The sequence below is a fragment of the Dasypus novemcinctus genome, chromosome 1 (genome assembly GCF_030445035.2).
Source record: "Dasypus novemcinctus isolate mDasNov1 chromosome 1, mDasNov1.1.hap2, whole genome shotgun sequence".
Classification (NCBI taxonomy): domain Eukaryota; kingdom Metazoa; phylum Chordata; class Mammalia; order Cingulata; family Dasypodidae; genus Dasypus; species Dasypus novemcinctus.
The window spans coordinates 190,434,440-190,455,690 of NC_080673.1; the positions used below are offsets into that span (position 1 = coordinate 190,434,440).

Sequence of the window (21,251 nt, forward strand, 5' to 3'; positions counted from 1 at the left end):
GCAGGATATATAATGTCCTGAATCTGTCCCTGAAATATCACCAAGGACAACTCCAATTTCCACAAAGGCCCCATATCACACCGCCTCCTCCCTCTCCCTGCCCTCAGCAACTCCCATGGCCACCGTCTCCATATCAATGGTACAATCACTTCCATTGTTAGAGTCACAACAGTTCTATAGTAGAATACCAGCAAGTCCACTCCAATTCATAATATATTCCTCCATCCTGTGACTCTGGGATGGCAATGTCCATTCCACCTCTACATCAAGAGGGGGCTTAGATCCCACATGGCTGATGGATGTGATACTCCTGCTTGCAGTTGTAGACACTCAGTTTCCTCGTGTGATGATTGACCATTCTGACCTCCCTGTCAGCTGACCTGGGTAAGTCCAATGAACCGGAGAGTAGGTGTTGCAATTCTGCCAAGGCTCAGGGCCCAGCTGGCACATGGACAGCCCAGAGAGTCAAGTCTCCTGAGCAAATACCAACCCCAGTGCCAAACACAGGTTCATTAAAGTGACAGAAGAGGCATGTGTAGAGAGGTCACGTCTGAATTCAACTCCATCACATTCAGGAGCATAAATTATAAAGTAAGGCCCACTGGCAAGGCACTGAATTTCACAGCCATCTGTGAAGACCGTAGAACCTGTGGGTCTCCCTAGCCCTCAGGAGTACTAGTACCTGGGGTTGTATCTACTTTGGTTGTCTCTGGGATCCTGCTGAGACACAGGTAAGCACAACCCCTCTGATGACCTCCTGACTCATTTTGAAGTCTCTTAGCCATATAAACTCATTTGTCTTTACCATTTCCCTCTCTTGTTCTAGTCGCATCACCAACTGGTGATGGTAGTAATCCCTTGGCACCAAGGTGGCTCATCCACAGGAGCTATGTCCCACACTGGGGGGAGGTAATACACGTACATGCTGTGTTTGACTTAGATAGTGACCACATTTGAGCAACATGTAGGCTCTCAGGAGGTAATTCTTAGGCACCATGCAGCTCTAGGTCTAGTTGAAATTTCAAGGACACCAGCTCATAAGCATAGTCATCAGTATCAAGGGCCCATCATTGGACCATCCTTCTTCACTGGTCTTTGCCCTTTTACTTGGGGTATTGTTGCTGTTTCACTGGGGACTGTGACAGAACTCCCCAGGATGGGAACTCAGCACTCCTTCTGTTGTCATGTGTAATTCTATCCACTATGACAATAACCAATGAATATGTGAACACATCTATACCCTTGATGTGTGCCCTGGAGAACTCTCTCCCACCCATGCATCCCCCATCAATGACAGCACGCAACAGTGCTCCTCCCTTGCCATAGTTGAACCCCATTGTGACCCAAAACTTCTTTAAAAGTGAAGCCTAATATATTATCAAATTCAATTAGTAGGCAAGTGAAATAGTATTGACAGGTTTAAAGTTTAATAATAGAATACATAGTAATTTAGAAAAGCTAAAATAAAGTAAAAAATAAACTGGGGTATTAAAAAATGAAAAATATCATAAACCTTTGTTTTTGACATTTTGCCTTTCATCACAGTAATAGGTATTGCCCTGCATGAACAGTGGCAAGGCAATCTCCTACAATCCTTCCTCAGTGTCTACATCCTTTTTTTTTTCAAATTTTGTCTTCTAAAAAGTTTTAGATCACAGTAAAGTCACATATACAAAATTGGGAACTCCCATATACCCAACATCAAACCTTTTTCCCATTTCCCCAGCAATGATTTTTTTTTTACATGTGGATGTTTTTGCTACAGCTGATGTACAGATATTGAAACATAGCTATCAACCATGATTCCATTACAGCTTACATTGTGGTTTATATTGTAGACGGTACACTTTTATAAATTTTTGGTTACATTATGGTTTATGTTATGGTTTACATTTTAGACAATACACTTTTATAAATTTTTGGTGAAATTTAACATGATTTATATCCATCATTGCACTATCTTGTGGAACAGTTCCATTTCCCCCCAGTTACCCCTACTTCTATCTACTCTATTTCTCTCTCCCACTCCCCTCAGAGCCAACAGTGACAGCCAAGCTTCACTGCTTGAAGGACAAGATTCATAGATACTTACAACAATGCTGAGAGTTTGACACTCTAGTCTGTCCTCCCCCATTGTGAGCCACCCATGCTCTTGAGAGACACCCTGTCCTCTGAGAATATCAGTCCATCCCAGGCTGGGGGTACAACATTTTCCCACTCATTGTATGTGTGTCCACCCACAACATAACACAATATGACAAGTCGAGCTCTCCCACACTCCCTAGAAGCCTGCCCCAGGTGAATACTGTGCTAGCTGCCCCCCATCCAACACCTTAAAAAATTAAGCCTTCCTTATTATATTTTCTAAAGAGTTTTCTCTGTGCTCGCTTCGGCAGCACATATACTAAAATTGGAACGATACAGAGAAGATTAGCATGGCCCCTGCGCAAGGATGACATGCAAATTCATGAAGCGTTCCATATTTAAAATAAAAAAAAAGAGTTTTCTCAACATTATAGTTTCAACCACATACCTGACAACCTCCCAAGTTCACCCACTCACCCCTATTCCATGGACCATCTGACCCATCCTCCCAACCCTAGTCCCTCTCAAGCCTGCAGAACCCCACCCAATAGGATCCCTATGCTGACATTTTATCTCTTCACTGCATTACTACTCACCTCCACTTTATCATAGATTTTTGCCTGTGTAGACATCAGCTCACAACCTTCCTATCCACCCTATTTCCTGTAAGTCTATCTTCCAGTCTCTAGCTCTCTGAGACAGCTTGATTTGCTTAGTTCATATCAGAGAAGTCAAGTAGTATTTGTTCATAAATGCCTGGCTTGCTTTAATCAACATAAGATCCTCAAGATACATCCATGTTATCCCATGTGTTAGTACCGTATTCCCTCTTACATCTGAGTAGTATTCCATGGTGTGTATATACCACATTTTGTTTATCCATTCATCTATTGATGGGCACTTGGGTTGACTCCAACTTTTGGCAATAGTGAATATTGCCTCCAAGAACATTGGTGTGCATGTATCAGTTTGTGTCCTTGTTTTCAGTTCTTCTGGATATATACCCAGCAGTGGATTTGCTGGGTCATATGGTAAATATATAGCTGGTTTTTTGAGAAACTGCCAAACTGTCCTCCAGAATGGCTGGATCTATCTGCATTCCCAACAGCAGTGGATATGGGTTCCCATTCATCCACATGCTCTCCAACATTTGTAGTCCTCTCTTTTTTTAATAGCTCCCAGTCTAATGTGTGTAAGATGGTATCTCATTATAGTTTTGATTTGCATTTCCCTCATAGCTAGTGATGTTGAGCATCTTTTCATGGGTTTTTTAGCCATTTGTATTTCTTCTTTGGAGAAGCATCTGATCAAATCTCTTGCCCATTTTTTGAAAAGGCTGTTTGCCTTTTATTTTCAAGATACAGGATTTCCTCATATATGCTGGATATTAGGGTCCTATCAGATATATGGTTACAAAATATTTTCTTCCATTGTGTAGGCTGTCTTTTCACTTTCTCGATAAACTCCTTTGAGGTACAAAAGGGTTTAATTTTGAGGAGGTCCCATTTATCTATTTTTCATTTTGCTGCTTGTGCTTTGGGTGTGAAGTTTATGAAGCCATTTTTTATTATAAGGTCTTGTAGATGCTTTCCTACATTGTCTTCCAAGGTCTTTATGGTCTTAGCTCTTATATTTAGATCTTTGATCCATCTTGAGTTGATTTTTGTATGTGGTGTGAGATGGTAATCCTCTCTCATTCTTTTGCATATGGATATCTAGTTCTCCAAGCACCATTTGCTGAAGAGGCCATTCTCTCCAAGTTGAGTGGGCTTTGTGGCCATGTTGAATATCTGATGACTATATATGTGAGGATCTGTATTTAACTCTCAATTCAGTTCCATTGGCCAATGTGTCTATCCTGTGCCAATACCATGCCATTTTGAGCACTATAGCTTTGTAGTATGTTTTAAAGTCAGGTACTGCGATTCCTTCAATTTCATTTTTCTTTTCAATATGTCTTTGGCTATTCAAGGCCTCTTTCACTTCAAATAAATTTCATTGTTAGTTTTTCCAGTTCAGTAAAAAATGCTGTATTGATTTTTATTGGGATTGCATTAAATCTGTAGATCAGTTTTGATAGGATAGATATCTTAATGATATTTAGTCTTCCTATTCATGAACAGGGAATATTCTTCCATTTATTTAAGTCTTCTTTGATTTCCTTTAGCAGTGTTGTGTAGTTTTCTGTGTATAAGTCTTTTACATCTTTAGTTAAGTTTATTCCTAATATTTGACTTTTTAATTTACTATAGTAAGTGGTATTTTTTTCTTGATTTCCTCCTCAGATTGCTCATTTTTGGTGTGCAGGAATGCTACTGATTTTTGCATATTGATCTTATAATCTGTGACTTTACTGAACTCATTTATTAGTTCTAGAAGCTTTATTGTAGATTTCTCAGTTATTTCTATGTAAAGGGTCATGTTGTCTGCAAATAGTGAAATTTTGACTTCTTCCTTTCCAATTTGAATGCCTCATATATCTGTTTCTTGCCTCAGTGCTTGAGCAAGTATGTCTAACACAATTTAAATAGGAGCTGTGATATTGGGCATTCTTGTCTCTTTCCTGACCTTAGAGGGATTTTAGGATTTCACCATTGTAAATGATGTATGTTACCTGTGGGTTTTTCATATATGCCCTTGATCGTATTCAGAAAGCTTCCTTCTATTCCTATCTTTTGCAGGGTTTTTTATCAAGAAAGGGTGCTGTATTTTGTCAAATGCTTTTTCGCATCTATAGATATGATCATGTGATTTTTTTCTGTTGATCTGTTTATGTGTGTATTACATTGATTTTGATTGATTTTCTTATGTTGAACCATCCTTGCATACCAGGGATATAATTTGTTTGATGTGTTGTTGAATATGATTAACAAGTTTTGTGTGTGTGTGTGTGTTTTGTTTTTTGGGTTTTTTTTTTTTTTTTGAGGATTTTAGCATCTAGGTTCTTTAGAAAGATTGGATTATAATTTTTTTTCTTGTGTTGCCCTTGTTTGACTTTGGTATTAGGGTAATGTTGGCATCATAGAATGAGTTAGGCAATGTTCCTTCTATTTCAGTTTTTTGGAAAAGTGTAAGCAAGATTGGTATTAGTTCTTTCTGGAATGTCTTGAGAATTCACCTGTGAATCCATCTGGCTTGGGGCACTTCTTAGTTGGGAGGTTTTTAATGACTGTTTCTATCTCTTTACTTGTGATTGGTTTGTTGAGATCATCAATTTCTTCTTTCATCAATGTAGGCTGCTTATGTGTTTCTAGGAGTTTGTCCATTTCCTCTAAATTGTCCTTCTTATTAGCATATAGTTTTTCAAAGACATGATAGTCTTTATTTCTGTGGGGTCAGTGGTGATATGCCCTTTCTCATTTCTTATTTTGTATATTTGCATCTTCTCTGTTTTTTGTTCATTAGTCAAGCTAAGGGTTTGTCAATTTTCTTGATCTACTCAAAGAACTGGCTCTTGGTTTTATTTTTTTTCTAGTGCTTTCTTATTTTCTATTTCATTTAATTCTGCTTTAATCATTGTTATTTCTTTCTTTCTTCTTCCTTTGGGGTTAGTTTGTTGTTGTTTTTTACTAATTCCTCCAAATGTGCAGTTAGGTCTTCATTTTTAGCTTTTTCTTCATTTTTGATGTATGAATTTATGACTATGAATTTCTCTCTCAATACAGCTTTTGCTGCATCCCATAAGTTTTGATACGTTGTGCTGTAATTTTCATTAGTTTCAAGATAATTACTGATTTCTTTTGAGATTTCCTCCTTGACACACTGTTTGTCTAAGAGTGTGTTGCTTAACTTCCATATCTTGGTGCCTAACCTGGGTCTCTGGCCCTTGCAGATTTCCAGTTTCATTCCATTGTTGTCAGGGAAATTATTTTGTAAGATTTCAATCTTTCTGAATTCATTGAGATATTCTCTGTTACCTAGCATGTGTTCTATCTTGAAGAATGATCCACGTGCACTTGAGAAGAATGTATATCCTATTGTATTTGGGTGTAGTGTTCTGTATATGTCTATTAGGTCCAGCTCCTCTAATATATTATTCAAAGTCTTTGTTTCTTTATTGATTCTCTGTTGAGATGTTCTGTCTAATGGTGATAGTGGTGTATTAAAGTCCCGCACTGTAATTGTACAGGAATCTTCACCTCCACTTAGTTTTTCTAGTGTTTGCCTCACATATTTTGAGGCACCCTGATTAGGTGTGTAAATGTTTATGATTGTTCTTTCTTCTTGGAAGATTACCCCTTTTACTAATAAGTAGTGTCCATCTTTGTCTCTCAAAATGGTTTTGCATTTAAAGTCTATTTAGTCCTATGGTAATGTAGCTACTCTGGCCCTTTTTTGATTATTATTTGCTAGTAAGATTGTTTTTTAGCTGTTCACTTTCAACCTCCTTGAATCCCTGGGTCTAAGGTGGGTTTCTTGTAGACAGCATATAAATGGGTCATATTTCCTTATCAGTTCTGCCAATCTGTGTCTCTTGACAGGTGAGTTTAATCCATTAACATTCAGTATTATTACTCTCAAGTAATTATTTACATTAGCCATATTTTCTTTGGATTTGTATATGTCATATGTTGTTTTTATTTCTCTTTTTGTCTTTTTGGTTGTTCTTACACTCTCCTCCAACTCTGTCTCTCCTGTTTTTTCTTTCCTCCTGAAGAACTCCCTTTAGTATTTGTTGAATGGCAGATTTCTTAACGGCATACTTTCCTAGTTTCTGTTTATCTGTTAATATTTTGAACTCTCCATCAATTTTGAATGCCAGCTTTGCTGGATAGAATATTCTTGGTTGAATTTATTTTTCATTCAGTACCTTGACTATGTCATACCACTGCCTTCTTGCCTTCATGGTTTCAGTTGAGAAATCAGCATTTGACCTTACTGAGCTTCCCTTGTATATGATGCTTCTCTTTTCTCTTATTGCCTTCAGTTTTTCTCTTTGTCTTGAGCATTGGATAATTTGACAAAGTGTATGTCTTGTGGTAGACTTATTGTGATTTATACTGTTTGTGGTGCACTGCACTTCTTGGACATGCATATCCATCTCCTTCAATAAGTTTGGGAAGTTTTCAGCCATTATTTCCTCCAATACCCCTTCTGTCCCCTTTCCCTTCTTTTCTCCTTCTGGAATGCCTACAGTGTGTATGTTTGTGCATTTTGTGTTGTCATTCAAATCCCTACATCCCTGCTGGATTTTTGAAAATATTTTTATCCATCAATTCTACAATCTGTTTGATTTCAGATGTCCTGTCTTCCACAGCACTAATTCTTTCCTCTGCTTCTTCAAATCTGCTATTATTTGCTGAGAGTGTATTTTTTATTTCTTGCATAGTGCCATTCATCACCATCATATCCATTATCTTTACATATGTTTACAATTTCCTCAGTATCTTCTCCAAGTGTTTTCTTTTCTTTTTTAAAGATTTTTATTTATTTATTTAATCCCCCCCTCCCCCAGTTGTCTGTTCTCTTTGTCTATTTGCTGAGTCTTGTTTCTTTGTCCACTTCTGTTGTCGTCAGCGGCATGGGAAGTGTGGGCGGCACCATTCCTGGGCAGGTTGCACTTTCTTTTGCGCTGGGCGGCTCTCCTTATGGGTGCACTCCTTGCACGTGGGGCTCCCCTACATGGGGGACACCCCGGTGTAGCGCGGCACTCCTTGCGCGCATCAGCACTGCGCATGGGCCAGCTCCACATGGGTCAAGGAGGCCCGGGGTTTGAACCGCAGACCTCCCATGTGGTAGACAGACGCCCTAACCACTGGGCCAAGTCCATTTCCCAATCCAAGTTTTTTCTTAATATCCTTAATCTCTTTTTTAACTTCATTAAGTTGGTCCATGATATTTGATGGGAGAGCTTTGATTAGTTTTTCTATATTATTCTCTTCTTCCTGGTTTTTAATTTGTTCATTGGACTGGGCCATGTCTTCCTGATTATTGGTTTGGTTTGTACATTTTTGTTGCTGTCTGGTCTTCATTTTATCTTGGTGGGTTTGTTCAGTTGATTAGTTTCTCCCTCTAATCTTGGGATTTTTTAGGTACTGCTTTTGTGTGTGTGTTAATTTTTCTTTTTCACTCTTTGTTCTTCTTATTCTATTACCTTGTTGTTGTATAAGTTACCTTGAATGAAAAAGATTAGGGCCAGGAAAAGCAAAAGAGATAAGAAAAGAAAAAGTATAATAGTAGTAATGGTAGTAAATGTTAGCAGAAGAACCATATAAGACCTAGGAGAACAAATATTAAACTCATGTAAGCAGTGTATAGTTATCAGAATAAGAAAGAGGAGTACCTACAATGAAATATGAAACTGAGTATGGAGAAGAATATAGTATGAATTAAAAGGCTAGAATGATCAGGAGAGAGGAAAAGAGAAAAGAAAGGACAATAAGATAATGTGTTAATAAAACATAGAAGCCAGAATAAAAGTGTTAGAAATAAAAAGCCAGAAAAATTGGGGGCTAAACAAAGAGGGAATGCAAGAGCAACAACAGAAGGTGGAATGTAGAAAGATGTAGAAGGAAAAGAGATAGCATTAGTAGCCAAAATCAGCACACACAGCAAAGAGGAGGTTGAGGATGAGGAACCACAGCAAACAATAAAGCTAGAAGCACCTAATTGAAAAAAGAAATAAAATAAGGGCAGGGGGATAAAGAGGAAGGAAAGAGCAGATAACAAGGGAAAAAAAAAAACATAAGCTCTCAAGCAAAGAGTCAACCAAACAACAAAAAACCCAGACTTCCCTCCTAAGCTCTTATTTAGGGAAAATAAAAGACCCAAGGGAAGCTAATACAAGGATATTATTTATGTTTTCCATGTCTTAAAGTATCAGCTAATATCTCAGTGTGTCACTACTCTAAGTGGAGCTAGGAACTGAACTTTGCACATTCAAAGCTGAAACTCCTCCACTGAGCCAAATCCTCCTTCAGGGTCAACCTGCTCCTCAAAAAAATTTTCTTCCAGGAACAGGATAGACTCTTTGCAATTGAATGGACCAATTAGTAATCTGTCCTTGCCCCTTCTCCCTTTCTCACTTCCCTCTCTTCCAGGGTAACAGGAAGCCCATGTGAGAGCTCCTCTCCAAAATTCAAGTGGGACCTTGGTGAACCAAATCACCATGGAGAATAATAACTCTCTCAGTCTCTTTGAGAGAGAGCACCCACCTCGTCAAGACCCTAAATATGCTCTTGGAAGCCTCCTCGCACTGTCCCCCTCCCTTAGGTGTGTTGCACAGGATTAGTTAACTTCCTGGCTCCACCTTCTCCCAGATATAACCCACAGAGGTTAGGTAAATAGGGCTCCCTCTGCAGATTCGCCTCCCCACTCTTCCTGGTTTTTCTTCAAGCCAGCTGGTATGCTCCTCAAAGCTCAAAAAGAGGAGTCCAGACAATTGAATTCCCACTCATAGGACCCCTCTCCACCCTTCACCAGAACCCTCCCACTCTCAGAGTTTTTCTCCTCCTTCTGTGTGACCTGACCGGGGAGGTTGAGGAAAGCTGTGGCTTCTTGCTCTGGGGGAGGGGCAGAAGCTATCACTCTTCTTGTTGTGCTCTCTCCAGATTGATGTCCAGCAGCCTCCTGCTTTGTGGGTTCCCACAACAGCTCAGGCAGAGTTTTATCCCCAGTCAGCCATTTTTTCGTAGGTGGGTGCTCTTACTCTGATGTCATCTTGCCCCGCCTCTCCCAGGATTGTGATTGACAATTGGACAGACACTTTGATAGAGACATCACCTGACAACTCTGTTATATATTTGTGAACAGTGCATTAAACAAGCACAACTCATGGCCTATTTAAAGACACCTGTATTTTGGTTTTCCTTTTTTTTTTAAGATCTTCATTCCTTTTTAAAATTTTATTTTATCCTCCCCCTTCCCCACCTTGTTGTTTTGCACTCACTGTCTGCTCTCTGTGTCCATTTGTTGTGTGTTCATCTTCATTTTTTTTAGGTGGAACCAGGAACCAAACCTGGGACCTCACATGTGGGAGGCAGGTGCCAAATTACTTGAGCCACCTCCTCTCCCCACTTTGTTGAGTTTCTCATTATGTTTCTTATTGTGTCTCTTCATTATGCCATCTTATTGTGTCACCTTTTTGTGTCAGCTTGTCTTCTTTAGGAGGCACTGGGAACTGAACCTGGGACCTCCCATATGGTAGGTGGACACTCAACTGCTTGAGCCACATCTGCTTTCCTTCCTCCATCTTTTTAAACAATATTCAGTGAAGCAACATTTTCTCTGCCCCTAACTGAAAACTCTAGTAGGAGCATTATGTCTTTGGTCCTACTAGAGTTTTAAAATAAACTATTCCCTATTATTTTCATCCTGGAGTTACTATAATTTGTCTGGAGGAATCAAGGAAAAGAATTGTCATAAGTCACTTTCTAGAAGAAAAAGAGTTGGTCTCTGACTATGAAAGATTCAACTCAAGAGAAGAGATAATGAATTTTTAAAGATTTTGTTTAAGAAACATGAAGCCAGATTGAAGAGGGGGATGTCTCAGTGTATTCACCTGATTTTTTTACCCAGACTGTCTTTCAGACTGCCATGAGTCCTAATATAAGTAAAAAGCAATAAAAAAATCTACCATCTTAGGTTTCCAAGTAATACAATGGGGACCATGATCAATGGGATGTAACAGTCAGGTTCAGAAAATAAAACAAAAAACACTTTAGGTATTTCAAGCAAGAGAGCATTTAATGCCCAGAATTTGGTGGTTGCAACACTACTGAATGACTGGAGGAACTCAGATCAGGCAAGGCTACACCGGCTCTCAGATTTACCTGACCTGTCTTTTGAGAATCAGGAAGTTTCAACCAGGTTAGGAACTCCAGGGACTATTTTCAAATGATCACTGCCTCCTGGAGCACTAAGGCAGGCTATTGTCAACATGGTCCCAAAAGCTACTGCTGATGCTGAACCTCACATCTGTTGAAGACCAGTGTTTACCTATCACTGACAAAAAAAAGTACCATGGCTTCTGCTCCGTTCCACCTTCCAATACTTATGCAGGGTCATTCATTAGTGGAAAATATACCTGAAACATGTGGTGAGAATGCTGTATAATATAATCCCCAATCTTGTGGTTTCTAAGATACAGGGAGAGCATTAAAAGAGTGTTGTGGATGATGATGAGGACCATTGCACCATCTGTCACATGAGGTATTCCCAATGTAAGAGACTGTGTGCTGGCTTATATCAATAAGACTTTTCAAAGAAAACCATAAAATAATTAGCTCTGGTTGTGCTTATGAATCTGAGAAGATCAATGTATGATTTCTCTAAAAGAGCTTTTGTGTTTTTCGGAGAATGTAGATGTTCTTCCCTTCTGCAACCACCCCCCTGGGAAAACTTGTCATGTACACAAATCAGACACTCTGAAACCAGAGCTTGGAACCATATACAAAATTACGTGAAACTACACAAGTCCAGGTTGTTGGACACTTAGGGTGCTTTTACCTTTTGGTTATTGTAACTAATGATACTGCAACATTGGTAAACAAATATTTGCCCAAATTCCTGCTTTCAATTTTTGGGTATATGTGCCTAGAAGTGGGATTGCTGGGTCAAATGGTAGTTCTATGTTTAATCTTTAGAGGAATTGCCAAACTATTTTCCACAGCTGCTGCACCATTTTGCATTCCCAGCAACAATATACTAAGGTATCTTTTCTCCTCATCCTCACTAGCACTTGTTGTTTTCTGTTTTGTTTTTAATAGTAGCCATTCTTGTGTGTGTAAGGTAATATCTCATTGTGGTTTTGATTTGCATTTCTGTATTGGCTAATAATGTTGAGCATCTTTTCATGTGTTTATTGACCATTTGTATATCTTCTTAGGATAAATGTCTATTTAATACTTTGTCCATTTTTTAATTGGGTGGTTTGTCTTTTTGTTATTGAGTTGTAGGCATTTTATATATTCTAGATAGTAAACCCATCAGATAGTCAGTTTCCAAGTGTTTTCTCCCATCCTGTTCACTGTTTTTTCCCTTTCTTGATAATGTACTTTGATGCACAAGTCTTTTTAATTTTAATTTTTAATTTTGATGAAGTTCAATTTAGTCTCTTATTACTTCTGTTAATTACTGGCCAATGAGATATAAGCATCCTTTGCCTAACACAAAGTCCTGAAGATATTTGCCTAAGATTTCTTCTAAGAGTTTTATAGTTTTAGCTCTTATATTTAGGTTGTTGACCATTTTGAGTTAATTTTGTATTTGGTATATATTTGTGTATATTAAGGTAGGGTTCCACTTTCATTCTTTTGCATGTGGATATCTGGTTTCCCCAACAGTAATTCTTGAAAAGACTGTTCTTTTTCTATTGAGTGGACTTTACGTCCATGTAAAAAATTAATTCACAATAGATGTGTGTGCTTATTTATGGGCTCTCAATTCTGTTACATTGTTCTATGTGTTTGTTCTGTATTAGTAACTATACTAATTTGATTACTGTAGCTTTGTAATAAGTTTTGATATCAGGAATTGTGAATCCTCCAGCTTTATTCTTAGTTTATGAGATTTTAATATCTCCATTTTGCCAATTAAGAAGCTGAAGCTCAAGGAGTTTATGTGGCTTCCTATATATTCTACTGTTTTTAAATGGAGGAGCTAGCATATTCACTTTTGAATAATCAGTGCATGCCTCTCTGGTGGTTGGAGCTATGTATCCAGATAAACACGTTCTTAAATTTAATCTGTTCTGGGATGTGAACTCTTGTAAATAAAACTCTTTGATGAGGTTACTTCAGATAAAGTGTGGCCCAGGATAAGTCTTAATCCTATTCCTGCAGACCTTATAGGGAAGGTCATACAGAGAGAAAAAACCACAGAAGGAGCAGCCAGAAGCTGAGAGTCAGCAGAACCTGAAATAGAAGGGAGAGGCCAGGAGAAGCCACCATGTGCATTACCATTGTAACAGAGAATCCCAGGACCAAGGATCACAGGCAGCCAGTCCCAGAATACCAGTCTTCAAGAAGAAAACATTGCCTTGACAATGCCTCAGTATGGCCTTCTCCTAACCTCAAAACCAGGAGCCAGTAAATCCCCATTGTTTAAACCAATCCACTGCATGGTCTTTGCTTCAGCAACAAAAAAACTAAAACACCACCATGCCTTATACTTCTTCTCTATAGATTCATGGAAACCTGCATTTAGGCTGAGATTGTTCTGCTTCGTCTCACTACCATGGTGCTTGTGCCAGGCATTTGCCCATTTTCCCTGAGATCCATTCCCTAATCACAGCAAGCTGACTCATTGGGCACCCTTAGCTCCCAGGCTATGGTCACACTACCTTCTGACATTGCTTCATTAATATTGGGGGAAGGAGGGTTGCACTTCCTATTATTGCTAAGTCTTGGGTTGCCTCTCTGTCTCCCATTTGGCCTTTCATTTTTCTCAAATTCTTATATTTATTTGCTCACATAGAGCCATGGTATCTGTTTCTCTGACTAGAACTTAACTGATAAAGTGATCACACAAAGAATTTAGTTATTCCAATCCAAATTGGAATTATTTTTAGCCTCCACTTAAATCAACTTATGACATTAGATATTCAAATGTTCTTTATAGTCTGGGGCAGACAATATCCATTCTGCTCTTTTACTGTTCTTGCAGAATCTTAATTTGTTGAGTGTGACATTGACACCCCCCCAAAAAAATCCTATATTTCTTAGGCTTCACTGCAGATGGAAGTGGCCATTTGATTAACTTCTGGCTAATGATATAGAAGCAGAATATGGTAGACCTTTGAGAAATGCGCCTTATAAATGACTTCACCTAATTGCTATGTACCTGTTGCATTCACCTTTCTTGCTTCTTCCTTTCTAGGGTGCAACGATAATGACTGGAATTACAGCAGTCACCTTGTGATAATGAGATCTGGAAGATGTTATTTAAGCAAGAAGAATGAAAGCATAGAAGAGCCTGGATCACTGAAGAAAAATTGAAACATAAATATCAGCATGGGACCACCTACCTCCAGACTCCATGTTATATGAGAATAACTGTTCTAGGGATCAGAGAATCTATTACTCAATATCAAATGCAATTCCAAATTAATACAAAACTAAATTTCACTCTTCTTGCATTTATTTATCCTTTAGTTCATTTATTCCTAAAAAGTCTTGGATACTATGCAAAAACCTGATTATATAAAATTAGATAAGGCAGAGTTCTTGCCTTTAAGAAGCTTGCAATATAGTGGGCCATCAGACACAGAAATGGGATATTGCAGAGTGGTAACTGAGTACAATAAATAGCAATAATCAAAGAGATTCAGGTAACAATGAGGAGGACCACTTAAAGTTAATATTCTTGAAATCAGGGAAGGTTCCTGGGGAGGTCATGACTAAATTGAATATTCAGATATGATTAGGAACTCATAGACAAAAATGACCACAGGGAGGGGTGGGTTGGAGGGGCAGAGGCCTGAAGATAAGCAGGCCTTGCAGATAGGGAAAAGGCAAGGAAATGAGAGAAACATAGTGATGTGTATGAGGAACTTCCAGTAGTATGATTTTGTTAGTGAACAAAGCACAAACCAGAGAGTGATGACCGATTGAGATAAGTGTTTGCAGGGTTTGGTTATTATGAAATCTCTTGCAGCATCACACAGAGCTCACATTTGACCCTGAAGGCAAAGGGGAATCACTGATATTTTTTGCTGTTCTACCAAAGATAACCGCTGTCCCTTCAACCACTGATGGACTCGTAGGTTAGCTCAACTCAACATAAGGAGTGGCTAATTATGTTGTGAACTGGTATTACCAGTCAAGTTGGCACAGGCTGATTTCTCCATGAGTGACTATTGGTAGTTTCTGGTCAGGATAAAAGGTTCGGTCTGGAGCTGGGTTATATCTTCAATGAATTGTGAACCCTTATGAGCATGTGCCATTTCTTCTATCATGCTGAATGCTCGATAAATACTTTATGAGTAAATAAGTGAATAATATGAATAGAGAATAGTGTTTCTCATCTCACCACCAAGAGTAAATAATCAGTAGCATTCAGCACCCATCATGTGAACATGCCTGCTTTCTCTGCCCCAGCTCAGTGGGCATCTCATGTTACATAGTACTTAGTTTTTTGTTGCTAACTCAGGAATGAAATATAATGTATACATGAAATGGATCATGGTATGTTTCATTTACTTGTAAGCCTGGAGTTCATGGTCCCATATTAAGAGTTCTAAAATAGTAGCATCCCTGACACTGGTTCCAAATTTCTTCAAGTCACTTAACTATCCCCTCTTCCAGAAATATTGCGTTTGGTGGGTTGAATGATATACACCAAGAAATATATGTTCTTAACTGTACTCCACATTTCTGTGGGTGTGAACTCATTGTAAATATGACCTTTTGAGGTTGTTGTTTTTTATTTAGGTGTGGCCAGCTGAACCAGGGTGAGCCTTAATCCAGAATACTGGAGGACTTACGAAGAGAACTTAGAGGTCAGAAAAGTGAGGAAAACAAGGAGAGTACATCAGTATGTGTGAAGAGGCAGAAATATAAGTCAAGGAACCCCAAATATTATGGCAAGCCAGCCCCCCAAAATGCCATAAATCCTTGGATACCCTTGATGATATCTTGATTTTGGATTTCTAACCTCAAAACCATGAGCCAATAAATCTCTGTGGTACAACCAAGCCATTGTTCAGTATTTGTGTGATAGCAGCTCTGGTAAAATAAGACATTGGCTACAAGAAACATCTGAATCTTTGTATCAATCTCGTAAGAACTAGGGAAAAAATTGTTTTGAAATCTAGAAAGGATTTTTAAAAATGTGCTAAGTAGTTTGTCTTCAGAGATGTCTATAGAGAAAAATATTTAGAGAAATGCACCCTCCCTGCATCCAGGGGCTGGGGGAAGAAGAAATACAGGGCCTATAGTGAAAAGTGTCAGAGTCCAAGGGAGGGGAAAACTGATTGGGTCTATGCAATGCTCAGTAGGGAAGGAAAGAAGATATATGGTGGTTTTCAAATTTGATACCTGATAAGGGACATTGGAGGCAGACACTAAAAAGACAATTGATTATGCCCTGCCTAAATCCCTTATCTAGTCAATAAGACTTAAGACCCATTTGAAGTAATTTTTCTACTCAGCAGTTGTCTAGCAGAGTCTTTAAAACTTCAGTGAATGAGGAAAATCAGATGGAAGAAAGAAAGGAATAAAGGGAGGGAAGGAAGAAATGAGGAGATGAAGGAAGAAAAATTTGGAGCTCTTAGGGAAGAGCAGTAAATCTATGAGGACCCACATTTGAAAATAAAATCTTTTTAAAGTAGGAAATAGAGTGAAACAAATTAAATATCTATTTTGAGTACAGGGAGGAGTAATATGAATGATTCAAATTGGAGTTCAGATGAGCCTAGTTTTGCTGCTTCTGAACTGTGCAATATTGATGAATTTATTTAACCTCACCAAGCTTCTGTTTCATCATCTATTCAATGAAAATAATGATAGTGTCTTCTAACAATTGATACAAGAAATAAATTGGATTTTATTTGTAAATCACTTCATTCTACATCTGGCACAAAGTAAGTACTCAGAAAGTAGTCGCTATTAAATAACAAAATAAAAATATATATTATATATATTCATTCATCAATAAAACTGTTTTAAGCATTGTTATGGATTTACTAGGTTCTAGGGGACTTAGATAATGAATAATGATGGTGTACATGTTCCAGGGTGTGAAGCAAGCAAGTAAATAGATAAAATTTCTATGCAGTGTGTTCAGCACTAAGGTATGATTAAGTGCAAGGCAATGTAGAATACATTAAGAAATGCAACAAGAGATAAATACAAAAAAGGTTAGATCATAAAATACCTTGTAGTCCATATTAAGGAATCTAGAGTCTACTTAAGAGCAAGAAAGGAACAGAATCAGTTTTGATTATAGACAATACAGTTTTTATAAATTCAGTCAAGAAACTGATGGAAGGGATAAAGAGAAAACAAGAAAATCATTTTACCAAACTAAATTCAGATATCCACCCCCTTAAAGTTAGTCAAATTTACTCAAATAGGGAAGCGGATTTAGCTCAACTGATGGAGTGTCCACCTAGCACATAGGAGGTCCAGGATTCAAACTCAGGGTCTCTCGACTGTGTGGTGAACTGGGCCACGTGCAGTGCTGATGTGTGCTTGGAGTGCTACGCCACACAGGGGTATCCCCCGTGGAGGGGAGCCCATGCACAAGGAGAACTACCCTGCACAAAAAAAGCACAGCCTGCCCAGGAGTGGCACTGCACACAGCAAGATGATGCAGCAAGGTGACGCAACAAAAAGAGACACAGATTCCTGGTGCCACTGATAAGAATACAAGCAGACACAGAAGAACACGCAGCAAATGGACACAGAGAGCAGACAAGGGGGGGGAGGGGAGAGAAATAAATAAAAAATAAATCTTAAAAAAAATTTTACTCAAATATGTATTGATTTTAAGCTTGACTTAAAAAGCTCCTCTTTCTTACCAGAAAGCTCTATTCCTGTCAAAACTAGACAAGGAGCTAAGTAAAAGCAATGATTTTGGAGGGTGCGTTGAATGTATGATAGTCTTGTTTCATGCAGATATTTGATCAGTGTCAACCACATGCGTGAAAAAATTACTAGATGAGTAAATAGTTCACAGTCTTTAAGGGTATAGATTGTAATTATGCCATGTTGCACTAAGAGCTCTGCTGGAAGGATATGTAAGGAATATGGTGGGGGAGAATGTGCCTTTTAAGTCATAGGGTTAGAGAAAGATTTTTCTTAAAGGTTGATGTTTGTACTGCATCTCAAAAGGCAAATATAAATTCAACAAAATAAGGACAGGAGTTTCCAAGAAGAAAGAATAGGCATAAAATAGGACAGAGACAAAAACAATACAAATGCAGAATAAAATGTGAATATAATACTATTTTTGTTTTAGACGGGAATTTGTAGATTTACCTAAGTAAATGGAAAGCATGGAAAGCAGATGGAAAGAACATTTCCAACATGCTGACTGACCATAGACGTGGGCATAAGGAACAGGAAAGAAATGGGGAACTTCTACATTTTTCTCTGTACCCCTCTATACTATTTGACTTGTTATCCTGAGAAGGTATTTTTGTGTATTACTTGTATACCAGTAAAGGAAATAGCATATAAAGAAGACGGGAAAGAGAACATGAGCTCATATGTATTATTTCACGTGACTGGAGAGGAAGTGAATGAGGAACTTGCAGGAGTTGAGGGTCTCCTGGTAATCATGGGCCATTTCCTCGAGGGCCTTGGGTGGGGCTGCAGAGCATGTAGACTTCATCCTTTCGACAGGAGAGATCGTTAAATCCTATGAGCAAGAGAGTGGAGAGAAGCGCATTTTAGAAAGACAGCTAGTCATGTCGTAAAGAGTGGATTGAAAGGGAAAACACTGGCAACCAGAACAGCTAGTTTTCCTAAGTGTATTAGTCAAGATGGGCTAAGCTACACTGTAGTAAAAAATTATCCTGGAACTTTAGGGTTTGTTTCCTGATGCTGTTTCCTCATCCATGGCAGAAAGTCCAACCCCATCTTGAAGTTAAACCACTTGGAGCATTTGGTCTCAAAGGTTGCTGAGGTGGGTTTCTCAGGCTGAAAATGACATGTGTCACTTCTACTCAAAATCCATTGGCCAGAACTGGTCTGTGTTCCTAATCCAACCACAAGAGAGGTTGGAAAATGCAGGGGTGCCCCTACATGTTATTTCGTATCTCTGTCAAAAAATATTATCAGCATTGTCATTTGACTATGAGATTTATGGCAAATATAGAAACTAGGGCACTGATTTAAGAACTATTTATAGGACATAACTGATAAGAGCTAGTAATTGGTCTATGATAGAGCAACTGGTGAGTAGGGTAAAGACAGGAGAGGGAAGAGTGGAAGGAGACAGTAAAAGAAAGGCAGAGGATTAAATGACAACCCTATTTCTCAGGACACACTTAAGTACAGCACTTAGATCATGGTGCTACAAACTGACTTTAGGAGTACAGCCAGGGGCATAATGGTGTCTGTGGTGGGGAAGTGTAAAACATAGAGACCCAAGGTTTGCTTGAGGAAGATGTACAACCACCATGCAGAGATTCTAGCTAAGCAGATGGAAATACTCTTTGGGAGTCACTGTTACTTAAGGGGATTTGTATTTCCTCAGGGATTTATGAAATAGTGACTAGCAGGAACATGGTAATCAAGCAATGGATCCCAGGAGAAACAAGAACCACAGAAACACACAACCAAAGGCACGGGTCTGCTGCATTTTCGTCCATGGATAAAACTCATTTGGTAACAGGAGAATATTCTAAGAGGCATAACAATGAGCCGAGTGTACTTTGTGATGTTTTGTAGGATGGTGATGTTTTGCAGAATGAAGTACAATATGCCACAAGGATTACAGATCCATTATAATGTCAAACTAGTGCCAAGGAGAGTGACTCTGGGTTTGATGAAATTGTTAAAAGTTTATCTATGGGGAAGCAGCTGCAGCTCGATCAGATGGGCTCCAATCTACCATATGGGAGGCCCTGGGTTCGCGTCCCGGGGCCTCCTTGTGAAGGCAAGCTCGCCCGCATGCTGTGGAGCTCCACCAGGCCCACAAACTCTGCAGAGAGCCACCCGGCCCGCAGACACTGTGGAGCACCGACTCAGCAAGGTGACGCAACGAAAAGGGCACCAAGCGAGAACACAGAGGAGGCTGCAGCAAATGGACACAGAGAGCAGACAGCACACAAAAAGCCACAAGGGGAAGGGGGGATAAAAAAAATAAAAAATAAAAAATTTACCTATGGAGTTGGTGAGAGTGTGAAATTGGTATAATGAACAGCCTTGCCTAAATTGTGTTGAGGGAGAGCATTCAGGTAATGTTGGGATTTTCTTACATTGTGAACTATCATTAGACCAATTGTGACATCATTAAGGACTTTTTCCACAGTTTTTCATCTTTCAGTCTATTTGAATATGCTCTCCATCCCAATTTCCAATTTTATAATATACATAGAAAATTAGGCATACATGGAAAATTAGGCATCTTACTTTTTGTGCCTCAGCAATGCAAAGTCAGCAGAGAAGGATCCTAAAAATAAGGGAATCCAGGGGCAAACAGCATTTGAGTGGCCTGTGAGGTGTGGAACAGATTGAGAAAGAGTGGCCATCAGATAAGAGAACCAGGAGAAAAGGGTTTCCTGGAAGCCAAACGAGCAAATCAAGAGATCCGGGTTGATACGTAAAACATCTTACATGTGTCTATTGTTTGACAAGATCATTGGCAGCCTTGCTCAGAGCTATTTCAATGGAGTGTAGTCATGGGGATGGGGATGTGAGCTGTGATCGTAGGAAGCTTTTTGACAAAGTTTGGCTGTGTGGTACAGAAAGCAGAGACAAACTCTGCTCTGTCCTTTTCCTTTGTTCCCTGCAACTCTCAATCTACTTGGGTCACTAAAGATTCACTTTGGGAGCAAGAGAGAGAGCAAAATAAAGACAATAATTTTCCGAGCATGGCAGTGCACACAGCTTATACATCTGGTATAGATCCATGGGGAGTCATAATTTAATCATATAGCTAATGCCCAATATCCTTTTCTTTCTTTAAACAAAGAAAAAAATGGATAAACCAATGTGCTTTTTTGTTCCTTATTCACATTTCCAAATGGCAACATGTTCTTTGTGCCTTTCCCTGCCAAAAATACTAACCCTTTTGTAAGTGGCCATTTAAAAGTCAACAAAGGAAATGTTCACAAATAAATATGGAAATTGTGAAGTTTTGATTATGCTCCAAATCAGGGTCCACTTAACAGCTATTTCCTTTCTCCTGCATAGAAATGTCTCTTGGTTAAGCATTTGTCAAGGAACTCATTTCATATTTCTTCCTCTAAATAAATACAAATGTGACAATCATTTCCTTCTTCCCACAAATTCATCATGCCAGCATTAGTGGTTAAAGACTACCAAGGCATTCTGACAATACTTATTCCATAGCATGCATTAGTAATACTGACATTGCTTTCCTTCATTATTCCAATAAAATCCGGTGCTTACCAAATATCAATACTATGGAGAAAAGTGGTATCAGCTGCTGTGCTTTTAACACAAATGCTTTCTATTAGTCAAGCAACAAGTTTGGAAACATTTTGAATAATGGTCACAGAGGTTTGCTTTTTACTCCTAATAGCAACAGATTTT

The 21,251-nt window shown here is 38.8% G+C and overlaps 1 long non-coding RNA gene and 1 other non-coding gene across 2 annotated transcripts; both read left to right on the forward strand.

The window, feature by feature from the left end:
* The first annotated feature begins 235 nt into the window (after positions 1 to 235).
* Positions 236 to 14,150, forward strand: LOC131278832 (uncharacterized). Its single transcript, XR_009186288.2, has 2 exons — positions 236 to 384; positions 13,903 to 14,150. It is a non-coding gene; the product is annotated as an uncharacterized lncRNA (long non-coding RNA).
* On the forward strand, positions 2,381 to 2,487 carry LOC131279860 (U6 spliceosomal RNA). Its single transcript, XR_009187357.1, has one exon. It is a non-coding gene; the product is annotated as a U6 spliceosomal RNA (small nuclear RNA).
* Positions 14,151 to 21,251: the final 7,101 nt, after the last annotated feature.